The sequence below is a fragment of the Chelonia mydas genome, chromosome 10, assembly GCF_015237465.2.
Source record: "Chelonia mydas isolate rCheMyd1 chromosome 10, rCheMyd1.pri.v2, whole genome shotgun sequence".
Classification (NCBI taxonomy): domain Eukaryota; kingdom Metazoa; phylum Chordata; order Testudines; family Cheloniidae; genus Chelonia; species Chelonia mydas.
In genome coordinates this window covers 58,370,704-58,391,577 of record NC_051250.2, presented here as the reverse complement: position 1 = coordinate 58,391,577, position 20,874 = coordinate 58,370,704, and positions in this window count along the sequence as shown.

The window sequence follows — 20,874 nt, the reverse complement described above, 5'->3', positions numbered from 1 at the left end:
CACAACAACAACAACAACTGTTAAACTAAGAGATGTATCCTCTTCTGTGGAACTTGGAGGGAGAACACATACTGCGAGGGTGAAGAGTCTGAAGCAGGCACCAAAAAGTCAGTCTTTGTATACATGACTAGAATGTTAGCTGCTTTTGCAGTATCTCTGTAAATAGTTCTCTTAATAAAGAGCCAGTTTAGTTTTACAAGCATGGAGTCCTTACCCAGTACGTGAAACTATGTCTTCTCCCTTTCTAGTCATATTCCTCATGACATTTAGATGAGCAGTTCCTTATTTGTGTTGCTATAATATAGCAGAATTTCATGATAACTGCTGTAGCATCAGCCTACTACTGAATAGTTGTGTGAATGCAATGCCTTATGAAGAACATTGTATAAGCTGTGTAAGTGTTGCTTCTATTCCATAATAAACCATAGTTGTATATTAATGCTAAATGTTGACCCTGCAGATTGCCACATTCCTCCCTAAAAATTGCAAAAGGTGGTAAGATTATTAAAACATTGTCAAGAAATACCTCAATCAACTCCTAAGTAAATAGGATTCATTCATTTACATTACTTACTTACTTAGGGTGGCAGTATATCCTAGTGGATAAGGCCCTCGAGTAGAACTCCAGAGAAATGTGTTCAGTTTTCCTCTCTGACACTAATCTCCTGGGGTACCATGGGCAAGTCACTTCTCTCCTGTTTCTGACCTTCTCTGTAAAGTGCTTTGAGAACTAAAGACAAAATGTGATATTCCTAACCAAAAAAAGAAGGGTTAAAGTGCAAGCAAAAAAGATGGCCTAAAGAAGTGTTCTGACACTGGGTGTAGCCCCAAGAAACAACTGCTAATTAAACTGCAAAATACTTTTTCAAATAGAAAAGGCTGTTGGCTACCTTAAACTAGTATGTGCCTAAAGACTCTTTAAATATATGCAGTGTATTTGTTTAAAACAAACAATGGACAGAAGATCAGCTCCAGGGACCAAGGTGTAGGTAGCTTGTACTTCATCTATTCAGCAACTTCTGGGACCAGCGTGGCCCCTGGCTCAGGTTGGAGCAACCCTGAAAGCTCTCCTAAGTTGTGCTTCTCTTGGAATAGCCCTGCGGACCACTGCAAGAGTGCAGAATGGCTGGGGACACAGATCCAGCCACATCTCAGATTGCCATCTTCCTCTTCTGGTCAGTTCATTCCCTACCTGTGCTCTGCCCTTGACCCTCTTGAAGTGCCCTCTGTGCCTGGGGTTCCTTCAGAGGCCCACCCATGTAATAGAGGGGGACTCTACACCGGTCCTGTGTCTCCTTTGCACTAGTCTGCTCGTGCAAAGGGGTTACACAAGGCAACATTGAATATAGCTTTTTAACATCAACATTAAAAACAGCCAAGAGGCTTTTAAAATATATATATCCTAGTCCAAACTCTACATTGTCTTATACCTCATGTAACTCATAAGGCAAGGGTGGCCAACCTGTGGCTCCGGAGCCACATGCAGCTCTTCAGAAGTTACTATGCGGCTCCTTCTATAGGCACCAACCCTGGGGCTGGAGCTACAGGCACCAACTTTCCAGTGTGCTGGGGGATGCTCACTGCTCAACCCCTGACTCTGCCAAAGGCCCTGCCCCTCACTCCACCCCTTCCTGCCCCCTCCCCTGAGCCTGCTGTGCCCTTGCTCCTCTGCCCCACCTCCCCAGAGCCTCCTCCACCTCACAAAACAGCTGATTGGGAGGTATGGAGAGGGAGGGGGAGGCTCTGATTGGTGGGGCTGCTGATGGGTGGGAGGCGCTGGGAGCAGGGCCCGGGGAGCTAATGGGGGACTGCTGACATATTACTGTGGCTTTTTGGCAACGTACATTGGTAAATTCTGGCTCCTTCTCAGGCTCAGGATGGCCACTCCTGTCATAAAGTGAAATTCAGCATAGAATTTGGCCCAAGTTTTAAACCCTCACATTTTGCCCAGGTACACCCTTATCAGAAGGTACACATGTTAATGCTTTAAATATCCTGCTCCTGCACGATTGACTGCCATTATTTGTAAACTGTTTGGGGAAGGGAACATGTTTTTATAGACGCACACAGTGCCTCTATGTGCTACTGCAATAAAAATAAATAATAATCTGCATCAGAACATTAGAAACACTTATAACTGGATTTAGATTATGGCAAATTTTTTCAGACAGTCCAAATTACCTTTCTAAATTAAAATTGTAATTGATAGGCTGAGGCCACAGTAGTGCAAGAGGCTCTGCAAGGCTGGAACCCTCTCCCTGTGCTGCATGAGATTATGTATGAGATTAAATATCATTTATGAGTAACATAGGCCCTGATTCAACAAAACAAGTAGGTGTTCAGCTTTAAGCACTTGCTTCAGTCCCAGTAAAATCACATGCCTAAGTGCTCTACTGAAAGTACTTAAGCAGGAAGGCCTGAATTCAGGCTGCAACTTTAGATTCCATTATAAAGCCCTGTCTTGACTCTACAATGTTTTTCTCTTGTGTCAAAACTTCAATGTTTAGCCCTCAGTCCCTCAAGCTGTTCCACACAGTTGGAGGGATCTATCTATGCAGAACTCCTTGCAGAAACGGGGCCATCTTTTCAGCCCCAAATTTCTTTTTATTTTTGGCTTAAATGGTTCCAATATTGACTTGTCATCTTTATTATAGTAATTGACATCATTTTAGAAAGAGGGAGAGGTAAGAGATGCGTTCTGACAATTGGGATAATGTTAGCAATATTACCAAAGTACAGACAAATAGCTTACATTAAATGTTTACACCGGTCATAAATATAAAGGGAAGAGTAACAACCTTCCTGTATACAGTACTATAAAATCCCTCCTGGCCAGAGGCATATGATCCTTTTACCTATAAAGGGTTAAGAAGCTCAGGTAACCTGGCTGGCACCTGACCAAAAGGACCAATAAGGGGACAAGATACTTTCAAATCTAGGGGTGGCGGGAAGGCTTTTGTCTGTCTTCTGTGTGCTTGCCGGAGTCAGCTCAAGGAAGCAAGCAATCCAACTCCATTAGAATTAGTAAGTACTAGCAAGGAAATGCATTAGTTTACTTTTGTTTTAGCTTGTGATTTTCTCTGTGCCGAGAGGAAGGTGTATTCCTGGTTTTCCTTTTGTAACTTAAAAGTTTTTGACCAGAGGGAAATCCTCTGTGTTTTAAATCTGATTGCCCTGTGAGATTAGCTTCCCTTCTAATTTTACAGAGGTGCTTCTTTACCTTTTTTCTTTTTAATAAAGTTCTGTTTCTTTTAAGAGCCTGACTGATTTCTCTATTGTCCTAAGACCCAGGGGTTTGGGTCTGTGATCACTTTGTAACCAATTGGTTAGGATATTATTCTCAGGCCTCCCCAGGAAAGGGGGTGTAAGGGCTTGGGGGGATATTTTGGGAGAATAGGAACTCCAAGTGCTCCTTTCCCTGATTCTTTGTTAAATCACTTGGTGGTGGCAGTGTACCCTCCAAGGGCAAAGAGTTTGTGCCTTGGGGAAGTTTTTCCCTAATCTGGTAGAAGTAAGCTTAGGGGCTCTTTCATGCGGGTCCCCATATCTGTACCCTAGAGTTCAGAGTGGGGAGGGAACCCTGACAACACCACTTTATTTTTGATGCTGCAATTGCCCAAATATACTGTAAATCTATTATGGAGGAAGTGTCTGGGGGGGTTTTAGAGTTGTCCAAGACAGGGCTCAACTTCACATGCTAGGAAGACAAACCTTTTTATTTAATTTTAGGCACATGCACTTCATGTTTCAGTTTAACCATCATAAATCCTAATCCTATTCACAAATACGCAGCTGCAGTCAAAACAGGCAAGGGGGTCTCATTGAACAAAAGAGAAACTACAAGTGTGTCTGTTTCTCATCTGAGCCTTTAGAGGCAAAATGTTTAACAATGTTCTAAGAATATCAGATAGAGGATGCATCCCTGGGGACTATCACTTAGTTAAAACTAATTGATGTTCTTAAATATGATCAGTTACAGAAAAGTTTGTGGATTGGAGTTTGCCATAAAAATAAGTTTAATTTTTGATAACTGGATGCAGATGTTAATTAAATTGGACAATTCTAGCTTTTACAATTAATGTATGCTGTATTTTTGAAAATTGCATACCTATTAAAATTTAGGTCATAATTATAAATGTTTAATAATTTACATAAAAACATATTTTATGTTTTTCATACAGTTTGAAGCAGTATGTAAAGAAATCATAAGGTGTGCTCTTTTAAAAACCCTATGTTATGAAGTTACAGTTGTGACTCTGTAGAGGGACATGACCAGCTTTAAAAATAAATAATTATAATATGTCCCTAAACTTCAACTTGTACCATAATTGCTGTGAAATGTTTGCCTTATATGTGTAATTATCCTATAATACATAAATGATATGTATACATAAAAGTACATATAGTACAGCATACTTATAGTCCTATACATGTATTTGAGCAGGATCCCTGGGGAGCCACGCTGAGGTAACTTAATTAGAACAAACAGCAAAGAATGGGGCAGACAATCTCCAAAGCTGGTGGTCATTCCAGTACTTAGATCCACCAAGCTAGCCTCAAAACAGCTTCTATAATACCTTACTGGTTACTCAGAAGCCAAAACACAGTTCCCTTAAAGCAACCTAGCCTTAGGCCTCCACCCAGACACCCAAGTCAAATATGATGAGGATTACTGAAAATCTTATTCATCATAGAAGAAAGTTCTACCAATCCCAAAGGATCAGACACATTACCCCCCAGGTTAATGAATATTTCAGATCTTACCCAAATACACTCTTACAGACAATTCTTATTAACTAAACTAACATTAAAAAAGAAAAGAGAGAGTATTGGTTAAAAGATCAGTATACATACAGACATGAGTACAGTTCTGAGATCAGATTCACAGTAGAGATGGTGAGCTTTGTAGTTGCAAAACGTTCTTTCAGAATTAGTCCATAGGTTATAGTCCAATGTTCATATTCACTGTGATCCAGATGGGACTGGAGATCTCAGTCTTACGACTCAAGCTTCCCCTGAATAAAGCATCAAGCAGATCTGAGATGAAAGAACCAGGTCCCAAGAGCCTTTTATACAGTTTTCTAGCAGCCTCTTGACCATACAGTATTGGGTGAACAATAGACTCCTTCTATTTCCTAAACATCACTGATAATTACTACATGGATTAACATAAGGTAATTTATCCATTAAGCAGTTTATCACAGACTTTAAAGAGACATATAGACAATGACATTATTTCACCTAAGATTCATCTGAAAGTTAATATTCCCTTTTGATCTCTGAATCAATAGCTATAGTAATAGACAGGAACTGTTTATTTACATGACTAACATCTAAAAAGATATAAGTAAGCACATACAATTAGTATCACCCCTACTTCTCTAAGAATACAGGTTTGCATTTCAAAGTTCTAGCCTATTTAACATGGAATGGCCCTAATTACCATTTACATACTTTTCTAACATACCTCTAAAGGTTGAATCTGGGTCCTTTAGCCTGCAAGCTCCTTAACCCTTTCTGGCCATGTGTCACAATGTAATATTACCTAGAACTTGTATAATACCTTTCATCTGAGAATCTTAAAGTATGGTTTAATTATGTCTCATATTCTGTGATGGGGTGTACAAACCCCACAACATGCAAGAACGATTAAAAAGCAACTGTGAACTCAGATAGTCCTATCCTGCTGAACCTTTGAGGCATGCCAGCCCTGGAGAAGGAGCCTTAAGAAGGGAGAAGCCCAGTTCAGAAGGGCTCAGCATACAGCTCATCCTTGGATCCTAGAGAAGGAGTGATCAAAACTACCTTAGGTTGCTGGTGAACAGAGCTATAGACCAGATGGCTGAAATAGGACTGCCACATTTTGAGACTTTTTGAGGACTGTCCCTTTTTTGAGGTAGCTGTCATGGGTAATCTATAAGTCTTCCCAGGACATTAAGGCTTGGTCTACACCTAAAACTTAAATTGGCCTAGCTACGTAGCTCAGCTATATGAAAGATTCATACCCCTCAGAGACATACTTAAGCAGACCCAAGCCCCAGTATAGATACTGCTGGGTCGACAGAAGAATTCTTTCATCAATCTAGTTACTGCCTATCAAGTATGAAGATTTACTAAAACGATGGAAAAACCCCTTCCAGTACTGTAGCAAGTGTCTGCACTGTAGCACTACAGTGGCATAACTGCACCACCACAGTTGTGCGGCTGTAACACTTTTAGAGTAGGCATAGCCCAAAAGTATTCCCCCCGCCTTTTTTTTTTTTGGTCTCCTCCTGTTCCCCAGCACGCAGCTTGTCTTTTCCTCTGGGTTTTCCCTCTTACAAAGGGCTGCCCTTCATTTGATTCTCTGCTGGATCTGTGCCCAGGAGGCAGAAGGGAGCACAGCTGGAAGTGTCTGTGGGGGGGGACATGTGGTCCTGCCTGCAGGGGGGGCCAGGGCTGAGGAAACCTGGGCATTCTCCTCAGGCCTGGGTCAAAGAGAGGGGAGATGCAGGGCCCAGCAATGGCTCAGTGCTCTTCCCTTGTGCTCCTCAGTGTATCACCATTTTAAACAGTAGAACATGTGGTGTGCAGAGAGAGGGAGTGGCACTGAGTCCCACACTCCCCTCAGTGTTCCAGACTGCCTGCCCCCATAACCTGGATTTTTGTACCTCAGAGGTGGCAACCCTACAATGGTGGATCATGGTAGAACAGAGGAGCTGATGCAGCTCTTTATTTCTGTTTTAGCTTCCATTCCTTTGTTATCTTAGGAATTGGAACTAGCAGCTTCACCTGAGGGCAGACCCTGTTGAGAATACAAGCCCCCAGAGGGGAAGGTGAGCCAACACAGAAAGTAGTCCACTTGTTATCTGATTACCCTACCTCCATTTTACAGATGAAGAGTCTTTGGCTCAGGGAAGCTAAGGGTATGTCTACCCTGCAGTTAGACACCCATGGCTGGTCTGTGCCAGCTGACTCAGGCTTGTGGGGCTCAGGGGCTGTTTAATTAAGGTGTAGACATTCAGGCTAGGACCAACTTCTGGAACCCTCCCACCCTCACAGGATCCTAAGAGATTGGGGCTCCAGCCCAAGCCCAAATGTCTACACTGCAATTAAACAGCCCCTTAGGTTGAGCCACACAGGCCCAAGTCAGCTGGTAAGGGTCAGCCACGTGTTTTTAATTGCATTGTAGACATACCCTAATTAACTTACCCAAAGTCTCTCAGTGCATCAGGAACAGGATCCAGATTTCCTCGTCCAGTCCACGTGGCCACAGTTGCCCCTCTAAATCAGATGGTGAGGACTGTCAGCTGCAAAGTGTTTTTCTTCCCACTGATGAGGAGTTGGGACCTGGCTCTCCCTTGCTACATTTTAACAAGTTGCTCCCTTGGAATATATTTGCAGAAACCAAGAACAGCATAATAGAAACAAATCAGATAAAATAGTTGGTGTCTCTTTCTATGCTTCTGTACAGGAAGATCTACTGGGACAGCTGTTTCAGCTTTATTAAAGTTCATATATCATTTAGAAGTCTACATCTGACACGCTGATTCTCTCTTCAGTACCTGCAGCTAAGGTGGGGTCATGTCGGACTTGCATTGGCTCACACTGCAAAGGAGAACCAGAAGCACATGTATACGTACTATTTGGAGGATATATGCAAAACAACACGAGACCATGCTGTATAAAACCAATTCTCCTCAATGTACTTTACTACTAGACCAATAAGAAATTATGGCATTAACTAGTGCCTGGAAAAACCATGAATAATAATTCTGTCTGTTTATAGTTAGAGGGCAAACAGTTAAAATTCTGTTTTAAATCACAAGCTAGAATAGGATGCCCCAAACTAGAGGGCATCTGCAAAGTGCTTAGTTGTAATTAAAGCCTATCTGGTCCAATGCTTTTAATAAGCATGAATAAGATTTGGTAGGCTTCTGCTAATGGATCAAAGAAACTGTATTGTGTCAGATACTATTTCACCAAACACACATTCAGTGTTATTGTAATCATCTATCCTTATGCCACAAAAAAGGCACTGTACTGTCAAGACACTAATAAAGTATAACTATATATAATACACCATATACTTTCCTTTGTATTGTAATTATCCTGGTACAGAAAAACATCAGATTTGAGATGCTAAAACTATCCATTAAACCATATTTATCTGGAACCCATGTAATCAACAACCTCTAAGAATGAATAAGAACAAGTGGGGTCAACTCCTGCAGTTCCTACACAGGGCAGGTCGAAAGTTAAAATCCTGCAGTGGCGCAGCTGCACCTCTGTAGCGCAGTGAAGATGCTACTATGCCAACAGGAAAGCTTCTCCCATTGACATAGTTAATCCACCTCTGCAAGAGGCGGTAGCTATGTCAATGGGAGAAGCCCTCCTGTTGACATAGCACTGTCTACACAGGGGGTTAGGTCAGCATTAGTGCAACACTCGGGGGTATGTCCCTGAGCAATAGAGTTACACCAATTTAAGTTTATAGTATATACCTGGCCTCAGTCAAAACTTCCATTGCTTTTTGTGTCCTTACCTAAGTAAGAACACAGTAGGGAGCAGAGTCTTTTTATTGTAATCAGATTGATTCCACAAGCCCTCTGCAGTTTGAGCCTGACTGACTTCAGTAGTAGTTCCATGCACAGAGGGCTTTCAAGACTGGCTCTTTATATTTACATAATTATTTGAAATGGGTTTAAAAGTTAAACAAATTATGAACATTTGTAGCAAGATAAGTATTTTAAATTCCTAAAGTTACACTCAAACTAGTTGCCAGGGTTCCTTCCCCACTCTGAACGCTAGGGTACAGATGTGGGGACCTGCATGAAAGACCCCCTAAGCTTATTCTTACCAGCTTAGGTTAAAAACTTCCCCAAGGTATAAACTTTGCTTTGTCCTTGAACAGTATGCTGCCATCACCAAGCATTTTAAACAAAGAACAGGGAAAGAGACCACTTGGAGACATCTTCCCCCAAAAATCGCCCCCCCCCAAGCCTTACACACCCCCTTTCCTGGGGAGGCTTGAGAATAATATCATAACCCATTTGTTACAAAATCATCAAAGACTCAAACCCCTGGATCTTGGAACAATGGAAAAATCAGCCAGGTTCTTAAAAGAAGGATTTTATTTAAAGAAAAAGAAAAGGTAAAAATCATCTCTGTAAAATCAGGATGGAAAATACTTTACAGGGTATTCAGATTCAAAACACAGAGGATCCCCCTCTGGGCAAAAACCTTAAAGTTACAGAAAACAGGAATAAACCTCCCTCTTAACACAGGGAAAAGTCACATAAAACAAAAGATAAACTAATCCACCTTGCCTGTCTTACCTATGCTGGTTGCAATATTGGAGACTTGGATTAGGATGAGTTGGAGAAGATGGATTTCTGTCTGGCCTCTCTCAGTCCCAAGAGAGAACAACCACGTAAACAAAGAGCACAAAACAAAAGCCCTCTCTCTCTCTCTCTCTCTCTCTCTCTCTCTCTCCCCCCCCCCCCGATTTGAAAGTATCGTGTCCCCTTATTGGTCCTTTGGGTCAGGTGCCAGCCAGGTTAGCTGAGCTTCTTAACCCTTTATAGGTAACAGGATGTTGCCTCTGGCCAGGAGGGATTTTATAGCTCTGTATACAGAAAGGTGGTTACCCTTCCCTTTATATTTATGACACTAGTGCTGTATGCTCTGTGGGTCAAGTAACTGGACAAATTAATGCTGGGTGAAAAATGGATGGAACACATCTGCAGACTGAAACTTTTTTCAATATGACAGTGATAAAGTAAGAACGATACTGCAGCATTCTTCAAAATAAAAGTTACTGTGAGAGGCTTTAATTAAAAATTGTTTCCTAAAACTTAAAAAACCACAAACCAATAGGAAAGAACAATATTACCCACAATGCACTATTACTTCACAAATTTAAGAAATGAAACTCTACTTCACAGCTATTTAAAATATAGTTCTGTGTATGTGTCTGGTGTAAAGAGTTCCTGCTCTTGTCTTCACAGCTGTGCTTTCCCTCTCTAGGCTTCTGCTTAATTTCCCTATTACTCCTGGTTCCCTATAATTCATAGTCAGATGGCCAATTGATTTAATCAAAGGCCTGATTCTACACTCATGGAAGTCAATGACAGGATCAGGGCTCTGTAGGAATCCACTAAGCATGCATAGGAAGAGCTGTCTGAAACTGACTGGAAATAAGCCAGCTGTCAACCAGCTGTAGAGACACTTCAATTACAATGTTTTAAAGCAGTTTTAAAAAGGAAAAAAATGTTAATTGTGGATTTTATTGCTTTTGGTCAAATGGAGGAAGAACTCCTCCCTTGCCATGAAATCCAGGAGTTAAGACACATTAAAGTCTTGCATGAAATGAGTTGTTGATCTTAGCTATGTTCCTCATGGGCAGGTATCCTCAATCAAAAAACCCTGGCACTAACTGCCAGCCTTGTTGGCAATCTCAGCAGAAATATCAATGGTTAAATGGACTATAAAGATAGTCAGTTATGCTTACACCCAGGGAGCTGGCCCATCCAGTGTAGGGTGGAGGCACACTGGCAAGGAGAAGCATGCATTGCACTGCCCCTGCTGTATCCATATGGAGACTGAACTTCAGTCTCCAGTTTCTCAACAGGTCTATCAAGCCAACATCTTTCACAGGAACGAAAGCCATTGAAAAGTGAGGGGAAGGGGTAAGTTTTAAGTGAAAGACAACTCTCCTTTACTCTAGACTGCAGCACTCCTGGCCTCAGGCCTATCTCTCATAGGCCAATGCCCTAATGGGAGATGCAACATGTGAAGGAAGTCCAAAATGAGGGTCACAAAATAATTATTCACCCAGGAAACTTAAAATTCTGTGGGATTCATTCCTTTAGTGGAAATAACTCCTATAAACTCAGCTATATTAGTTTTTGTTCCTGAAGTAAATAATTTTCAACAATAAAAGGGAGAGAAGTGGGAACACCAAATTTGTGGAGAAAGTGTGTAGTCTTGGGACTAAAATGAAGTATGCCTCTGAAAATGAGGTATACTTAAGTGGTATATAACCCCAGGAGTTGCAGCACCAGCTTCCATTTGCCCCCAACACCCCCTCACACTCGCACTGTTAACCTTGCCTGCATTTCCACCTTTTAAAATCTATAATCCATAAGACTTTTTGGCCATTTTGTGGGCAGTCCACCAAAAAGGATTGAGAGTCAGTGAAATAGAAAACTTCATTCCCCGTGGCTATCAGGCCAGCACATTCCAATGAATATGACATTCAGGAATATGTGTTTTTAAAAGATTTTAAACATTAAAGCCTATATTATAAAATTGATTTTTAAATTTAACTCCCCTTTGAAATCAGTTTGGTTTTTAAACCCATTTTATTAAATTGGTGCAAATCCCTGGGTGAACACGTATTTCGGTTTAAGAGTGGCTCATTTGGGTTTAGTTTAAATCTGTTCCTAATTGACTTAATCACATTGAAAAGGTCTGATTTAAAGCAAAATAAGAGCGTCCACATAGCCTTTTGCACCAGTTTAAAATAAAATCTTAAGTTAAACTGGTGCGAATTTCTCAGAAAGACAAACCAAGTCCATTCCTTGAATTCTGACCACTAGGGGCGAATGTCTCCTCCTCAGATCCACAGCATACTATTCAGCTTTGATATTCTGGTCTCCCTGCATGTATATCTTATGCTCATTCTTGTTTCTGGGCATTCTGCAGAGGTAGCAAGAGCAAGCTATGGAAGATGAGAAGTGCTGGGTGTATCTGAGAGGGAAATTTTGTACTAAGATGTAGTAAACAAAAGACCAAATAAATCACCATGTATATGAAAAACTTGTCTTGCCTTTTGAGTGTATTGATGAGCTATTTCACTTGCCACAATCCTACTACTCAACAATGGGAATCAAACTGCAAGGCTTGGAAAAAATGATTATGCTAGAGGACACAAGGCTACTTTGCATATGAATTTAGTATAATGTAGTTCTTGTTAAAGTCTTTTGTGAGCCATGAAATAGAAAATAGGCACGTTGATACTAACGGTTACATTACACACATACATCACTTCAAGGCTTCTTAATTCTCCGAGTGTGTTGCTCTGTGATCTCCTTCCTCTCACTCTCCATCATAATAGAGGGGGAGGGAGAAGTTTAAACCAGAGTAAAATTTATCGATATTTCAGGCAGCCAAACATTTAATAGTGCTCAGCCATGCTGCGGGAGCTGCAGTGCCCTAGGAATGCTGGTCACCTTGATTTTAAGGACGACATCAATTATCATAATTTGTACTAATGGTCTTCGCATGAGTCCATAAACCAGTTTGGAAAGAACAACATTTTCTGCTCTGGCCACGGAGCCATTTGTCTAGTTGAGTTGATTGAGCTCCCCGTTGTTTCCATGCCTGGTGCTGTGCTTCTCATTGCAATTCTTCTCCACGTCACAGACACCCACCTTACTCCATGTCACTATGCAATACCATTAATCGCCAGTTGCCCAAAGGTCAAGTCAGAAATGTTCGTTCTGTGCAGATTTTGTTTCAGAGTGTCTTTGAAAAGTTTCATCTGCTCTCCATGCTTACAGTTGAAAAGGAACATGCTTACAGTTGCCAGAGATTAATTCAGAATATAAGATGTGTTTAGATATAGAGGTCTCAGGCATACAAATTAAATGGCCAGTCCTTCTCAATTGGGTGCAGATCAAATGAGCCTTCATGCCAACTGAACTAGGTTTTGCCAGGACTTCCGTCTGATGGGGGCCCTACAAGGCAATCCCTTCTCACTCCGTTTCCACTGTCTCATCATGTGGAGGAGGGGAGCTGGACTTATGGGAGGCAGTGTCCTCCTATTATAGCCTGCATGAGGGGGTTATTGAAGTAGAAGATTCATGCTCAGAACACTTCAGAAAGGAGGGGCAAGTTTGTCAGCTCAGAGCAGGAATGGCATGTGTTGGGCCATGCTGAACTGCTCCCCTTCCTTGCTCACATGGATGGGCTGCTCCCCAAATCCCCTCTCTTTCCCTCCCTCCCAAACCACACTTATATTTCTTTCTTTTCCAAAAGGCACACTCATATGTGCTGCCTTAAGGACAGAGCAGTGAGAGCACAGTTCAGGCCCTTCCCCCCCTCCCCTCGCAAGTCTGAGCAGTGCTGTGCACCCTCTTGTCCAGGGCTATGCAGCACAAGGTGTGGGAAGAGTAAGGGGCTCACCAGCCTCTCCCCCCTGCTGTTCCCTTTCATGGCCTGAACTAATCCCCAGGTCCCATCCGCCATCCTGACTCCTCTCATAGTCGCAGTGTTGCGAACGCCCCATAGCAGGAATTCATCAGAGAAACCCTGAAAAGTCGCTAGATGTCACTATTTAAGCATTCTAAATGCATCAAAAACCTTTGACCTTGCCCAGATGATCAGTTTGACTGGTCTCTTGGATGGTCACCTAGAGCAACGGTCAGCAGGTGGCCAGGAGCATAACCTAACAAGGGAACATTTCAAACAGATGCAATAAGAAGCATCCATCTCACATGAGGGGGATCTCTCTCCCCCCAGTGAGCGAGGGGCACCCAGGCTACATCCGAGTGAGGGAGTCTCTCCCCGTAGGAGGGGAACTGGGGCAGGTTCTGTGGAGGGAGGAGGCAGGACAGGGTCCGTGTGAGGGAGTCTCCCCTCCAGCAAGAGGGTGGGGGCAAGGTCCCCTCCAGCAAGTGGGGGGAGGCTGCACTCACTGGAAGGCCGCGGCCACATTGCCAGCGAGGCGCTAGTTCTCCCAGCAGCTGAAACACCATCTTTACTTCTCCAACTCCGCTGCACGCAGCCAAACCACCCTAGCCCAGCCTCCTCCCTCTCCATCTGATTGTGGCCTCTCCAGGCCTGACAGGGGGAACGCCAAGTTGTTTATCCACTGGAATGTGCGATGACTCCCGGGCCAGGCCGCCCCTGTGGATCGACATCTCTGGCTGCTGCTGCTCAGGCCTCCCCAAGCTTGGCGAGTTTGCTGTCTCTAGTCCACACAGTCCCTCCCACCCCTGCCCAGGGCTCAGGGCTCCAGCAGGATCGTGTAGAAAGAAGAGCGCGGAATGGATTTTATTACAATTTTGTGACTATACAAATTTGCAAATTCTTTCTCTGAACGTCACTGTAATTGGTAGTGAAAGTCACTAGATTTGTCTCTGGTCACTTTGACACTTATTTCCTCCCTAGGGGAACTAAAACATTACTAAATCTAGCAACAAAACCGCTAAGTTGGCAACACTGTGCCAGAGAGCCTTTGGCTTGACCTAGACAACCCTGGCACACAGCCTAGCTGCAGAAGCCCCTTGCCTGTCCCAGCTCCTTGCTGGGTGGGCCCCGACTCCAGCCTAGCTGCCCACAGGAGGAAGAGGGAGGAAGCTGGGCCGCCTGGGGCCACCCCCATCTGAGTTCACCCTGTAGGCCCTCAGCGCTCCTTGTTCCCAGGAGACCCCATCTGTGGCCAGCCCCACTCACACTGGAGAGGGGAAGGGGTGCAGTGCCGAACACTCCAGCCCAGCCTCTCCCAAAGCAGCTGGTAGTGATGTTGCTGCATCCTGCAGGGGAAAGTTGTGAGGCGGAGAACAATGCAACAAGGACTATTTATCCTTCCGCTGCCACCGTAGGGCTCCATCTCGCTCTCCAGGCAGGCTGTGCTAGGTAAGGGGCCTGTATGTCCAATAGCCCCACAGAGCTTCCTGCCACAACCCATACTCCTTTCCCTACCACATCCAGGTGCAACAGAGTTGAGCCTTTCCGGCCCCCCTTGTGGGGTGGTGGGGGGGAAGGTTAGGTGTTGCAAACATGAATAATCAGCGTTTGTGTAGGCCGGGTTGTTGTAGCCAAATGGATGACAGCACATTACAGAGACAAGGTGGGTTAGGTAATATCTTTTATTGGCCCAACTTCTGTTGGTTCCTTTCCCAGACCTGAAGAAGAGCTCTGTGTGGCTTGAAAGCTTGTCTCTCTCACCTAGAGAAGTTGGTCCAATAGAAGATATTACCTCACTCATCTTCTCTCTCTAATCATTATTTATCTCACTGGTAAATCCAGGGGCTGCTGCTACCAGTTTGACTCTTAAGAACGGCAGTCATGATTTCCCGAGAAACTCAAAGTAACGCATCCTCTCAGCAGTGCTTACTAGCAGGAGTCGAGGTGGGCAGGAAATTATTTCCTCCTCCCTCTCTCCCCCCCCCCCCCTTCAATATGTCACTTAAGTTTCTGTCTTCAATTACAATTTTTTCAGTATTTTTGGGTTTTCATCAAACAACGACGTTTGGGTTTTGGCACGTGAAAACCTTTAGCTCAAAAAAAAAAAATTCACTGAACGACTTCTGACTTAAAAATAGCCAAATTGATTTTGCCCCCTTAAATGAATCAAAAATATATATTTTTAAGAGAGACAGTCTGGTTAGAGTTTATCATGGCACCTTTCAGCCTGAAGCAAATGTTTGCAACTCAGTTATAATCTACGGGGGTGGAGGTGAAGGGGCAGTTCACAGAGATTGTTGTATAATCTTAATAAGTGTGATGTAAACAACACTTAATAATAGGATAGTAAATTCAGTTAAGTGGTCTACATACAGTAATAAGCATTATTAAATCAATGGACACCCGAGTAAAGGTGCTTAAACATTTTCAAGATACTTTTCTAAAGTTTGTTTCTGCTGTAAAGAAGGTTTGGAAGGGTCCAGAATCCGTCCCTAAGGGCCCTATCCAAAACCCACTGAAGTCAGTGGGAATCTTCTCACTTACTTCAATGGGCTTTGAATCAGGTTCAAAGACTCCTTGTGGAAAAGTTAGCCAGGAAGTGGGATTGTTCCTGTCTATATTATTTGCTAGGAAAAAGGATTGCCTTGTGTTTTCCAGGAAGTTTGCTGGAATTGTGGGAACTGGATCACACAGTCATAGTGGTGGCAGGAACAGGCCAGCCGGGCAAAAATTGATCCAAGATGGGTGGTTTGCTCGTAGTGGTATCTTTTCTGGATTGGGGAATTTGCTGAAGGAATGAAGGAATTTACCATGGGTGAATAGTTTACTGTGGAACCCAGGTGCTGATATGTGATTTGATGGCAATGGCTTGCTAGAAATTCAGTCACAGGGCAGGTGTTTTGTGAAGACATGCTCAGAGACATTGTAGGGGAAGAATGCTCTGTCTGGGTGGTAGTAGGAGAGTTGTACTGAGTGTAATTTAAGAATAAATAAAACAGAAGATGACTTACAGACTTTGTCATTGTATTCACACAGGCATAATACATTAAATAATAATACAGAATAAATTTTCTCACATCCCTAAATACATAAATGCTATTCTTTTAAGAAGTGCGTAGAAGCCAGTGCATGCAGCCTAGGAGAGCACTGTATGAACATGGGATGAGGTCTTTCTGTTTTCAGGTTGCTCTGCTCAAGTGATTTGGGTCTTTTATTTCTATTCCTTCTTTCATGTCCTATGTAGATCAGAATAATCATTTCTTTACCATTTACAGGCAGCAGGGTACATCAGTCTTTAGTGGCTGCTCGTTATTCGTCTCACTGTATTTCTTGCCATATCTTTTGGGGCCCTGTAAGCGCGTTCGGCCATGGCCATCACTCTCTGGGGCGGCGGGGAACCAGACCGCCTCGCTATTTCTGTCAGGTGTGTCGGGGAACTAGCCTGCCTGAGCAAAGAGTTCAATAGCAAGGCCCAGGCCCTGGGTCAGGGTGGAGCAACAAACAGTCAGTAGCTCAGGGCCCTCAGGCAGGGGCTGAGCAGAGAGCTCAATAGCAAAGCCCAGGCTCCTGGCTCCAAGCAGCCTGGGAGAGGAGGAGACTGCCACCCACGAAATGGGTGGCAGGGGGGACGCAGGCCCACCCACTCCACTGCGTACCAGCCTGGGGCCCTAGCAGTGGCAAAAGACCCACTGCTGTGTCAGTGGGGTTCCTGGCCACAACACACTGACATTGGCTCTGGCAATGTTGCAACTTGACTAGGGTCAGCTGCCCCCAGGCTACTTCCTGCCTTCCCCTCTAGAGGTACCTGGGTCCGGCCAGCATCCTCCAAGGGGTCACACACCATGGGCTCCTCGGGGTAACTGGCGCTCGGTTATCTTGGCGGCTCCTCAGGGTAACTGGCGAACGGCAAGCTTGGCAGTGTCTGTGGGCTCGGACTAGCATCAGACATTGGCTGGTCTGGCCAGTCCTCGGGTCGGCCGCCGATCGCCGTGGTCTCTTGGCTGGGAGCTCCACCACATGCGTTTGGCCTCTCCCATGGCTGTGATTCAACTGAGCTCTGGAGTCGGGCTCTTATACTTCCGGTCCTGCTCCTGACCTCTGAGGGGCGGGCACAGGGTTCACTGGCTCTGCCCACTTTGGCGTCCAGAGAGGCTTGTCACTCTTCGTAGTGGCGGGGAACCAGACCACCTCACTACAGCTCCTTATTCATTCGCATGGCTTTGATTCTCATTTACACTGACAACATTTGAATCTTTTTATCCTTTTTTGGATGATATTAACCACCATACTTGCCACCATTTAAAAGATGTTTAACTTATATGGGTCAGAAGTTTGATGTCTAGATGGACTTTTGTTGCTTGCTTCTAAGGCCTGGATCTTGTATCCCAGTCAATGTTTCCATCCTATGTCTGTTGTCTATGAACTTGAACAACCGTTTTGCTCCAGGTAGGGCTGGTTTTGCTCATAAGTTGTAAAAAATATATAGTTGACTCTGCTGGTGGCCAGCCTACTGGTTGTTGTTTTGACATCTCACATGTTGACTATTGCAATGACTTATTGACTAATCTCCCTGTCTCATCTATCACTGCCTGCAGTCCAGACTACAGTGTCACAGTTGTTTTTTTCTATCCCCTGCATCTCTCACATTATATATCTCCTTTTATGCAGCTACTGATCATGATGATGATAAAATGTTAACTTTGATTTACTGGTATTTTATGTGGTTTAGTTCTCTGTGTAATTTGTGCATAATCCTGCTCATTGTTCTATATCACCTTTATTGCTTGTGTTATACCATCTGTGGCCTACATCATATCTAGGCACAAGGCCTTCTTGCCTCTGCCCCTTTCCCAAGCTGGTAAAATTACCCTTTCCTGGTGATATTTCCACTTGCAATTCTCTCATCACTTTAAAAAGGAAAACAACATTTTGTGTCTGAATTTTTGTAGTTACTTTTGATACATTTTTTTTTTTTGACTTTGACTGTACCACACCGTAAAACTTATAAAAGGTACTTTGTTTTACAGTTTCTGGTATATAACGTGACCAAGGTGGTATACCTGAAGTGTATGACAAACTGCATCTGTTTTTGTAAATTTGTAGGCGAGAGGAAGGGAGAGAAACAGATTGTGAAGTCAGGAGAAAGACAAAACTGTTCTGAAAATAAATTTCAACTTTGTCTAAGATATTAGTAACAGCCAAATTAAAGTGATTTAAAAGTGTTTTAGGTTGGGATGCTGTCCCTTAAATTAACAAGATATTGTGTGGTAAATACTAATGTATAGGATATAACTAATTATTGCCTTAAACTACAATTCACATGTGAATGAATGTCCTTCAGCCCCTTAAGCACTCTCCTGTGCTTACTCTTCCATCACCAGGCAGGCTAACAATAGGCACCCCAATATCCAACTCCCTTGCAATCATTCCTCTGTGATATCCAGCCCCTGACACTGGCTACTCACAGAAATTCCAGCTCCTCTACACCCAAAGGCACAGCGTACCAGTTTTACCTTAAACTACCACTCCTGTAAACCTTACAGCATTTGTGAGCACATATAATAAAATAAATACAGACTAACACGGCTGCTACTCTGAAACCTACCTCCTGGGACTAATTTCTATTCCAAATCCATAAAGCATACTTTCAATATAAATACATTATTCCTTATGTATTGTCAATACATACATCTCACAATGATTGAGTCTTGACAAGTTATGAGCTTTCTGTAGATAACTTACAGGGTTACACTTTATGGATAAATATCCTGTAAGCCATGTGTTTGGTGTAGTGAGTTTCTCAGGTCTGAGGTGGGAGTTTGCAAGGAACAGGGGATCCTGTGCCAAGGAGTCTCTGTCAACCCACTTGTAGGCACAATTTATTCCTGTACATGCTCCGTCCCACTAGCTCTCACCTATCCCTTTCCCATCTGACCCTTTATATGACTCAGGTACCTTCTCTTAATCCAATTTGGGAGATAGATATTCAGTCACAGGTGCAGTGGACCCTGCTGCCTCTTAAAGGGGCCAGTCACCCTGTAACAACATCCCATAATTCATTTGTATTTTGCCAGCACTATTTTCAAACTGTTGTTAGGCAGCCTGGAGGACACACTGCTGAGCACCACAATCATGACAGTCATTAATTTGAACAGGAAGAAGATGCATATGTGTTGGCAATCACACAGGTGGATGGATTTAGCTGAGTGGGTTCAGATATAGCTCTAGGTGAAGGTGCAGAGGGATGAAATTGAGCAGTTATTCATGTGGGGCATATATATGGAGCAGCTTCACTTGGCAGAGCACCAGTTCTGAGCTCAGTCAACTAGCACTGACTAGTGGGACAGGATAGTGATGCAGAACTGGGATGACCAGCAGCGGGGGCAAAACTTCAGAATGCAGAAGGCTACATTCCTAGAGATCTATGAAGAGTTTGTCCTGGATTTTTTTCCCCCATCAATTTTCCTTTTAATGATCTCTAATAATCATCATCATGTCCTATATAATCACTTCATAAATATATTTGAGGGAAGCCTCCTGGGACAGGAAGAGGGCACCCCAATGGTACAGAGGGTGCAGATGGCTCCAGAGCAATAGCAAAAAGGAGCATTGGCACTAATGTGGGGTCTCTGCTGTCAACTGAGACCCTGCTCACTCAAGTCCCCGTCTTTCCATGATACAGAGCACTCTGCTGGGCCATGCCACTGCCTTGTCCCATGCTTTCCACTAGCTCTGCCCGAGAGCCATCTCTTTTCTCCCATGCAGCCCTGCCACCCTTTGGCACATTTACGTTCTGCGCCTCCCTCCAGGATCCTGCCACTGCTTTGACACAGTGCCTAGCCCAGTGGTGCAGCAGTGTAAAGTTGACATGATCTTGCTAGGCAGTGAGCCTTGGTCGCATGCAGTTGAGCCAGCTTCAGCCCCATACGCCATTTTAATATTAGAGGGAGACGAAAGGATCCCTCTACTCCCATGCCATGGATAGTCTCATGCTGTCCAGAGTGTCTCATGACTGTGAGTGCCTATCTCATGGCAGGCTGTCAAAAACAGGGCAGATACCCCAAACTGATGGTGTGTTCTGTAATTACATTTTTACCAAGCCAGCAACAAATGTGAACTCCTGGATCACTGTAACAGTCTCACCATGAAGTCACAGTGTCTCATTAGACTCTCCAATCTATCTTGCCACACCGACAAACTGGACTTACTGATGGTCCACTTACACCAAAAGTCACACAATATTCAGGTTGCTTCTAGTCCCAAGAGAACAGTCACTTACCCTGGATCAACTGGTAACCTCGATCTTACACCAAAGGCAACAGCTGCAGCCAGTCCTGTAATAAACTATCTAAAGGTTTATTAACTAGGAAAAAGAAATGAGTTATTTACAAGTTAAAGCGAGCAAACACATACATACAAATAAGTTACCATCTAAATCCTAAAAGTGACAGAGTTGTAGTGATCTGTCAATTCAAAGTGTATTTCAGGGAGGACACAGGGGTAACCTCTGGGGATCGCTGTCTCAGTTTAAAGTCTCTGGACCTCTGAGTTCAAACAGTGAAAAGATGGAAAATTTTCCTGCAACCTTGTTTTATTTTTGTCATTCAGCATCCAAGTCCACAGGAGGATCTTCCTTGCATGTAACATATCCAAGATGGGATAGGGCCATTAGCCAATCCTTTGTATTGTGATGTTCCT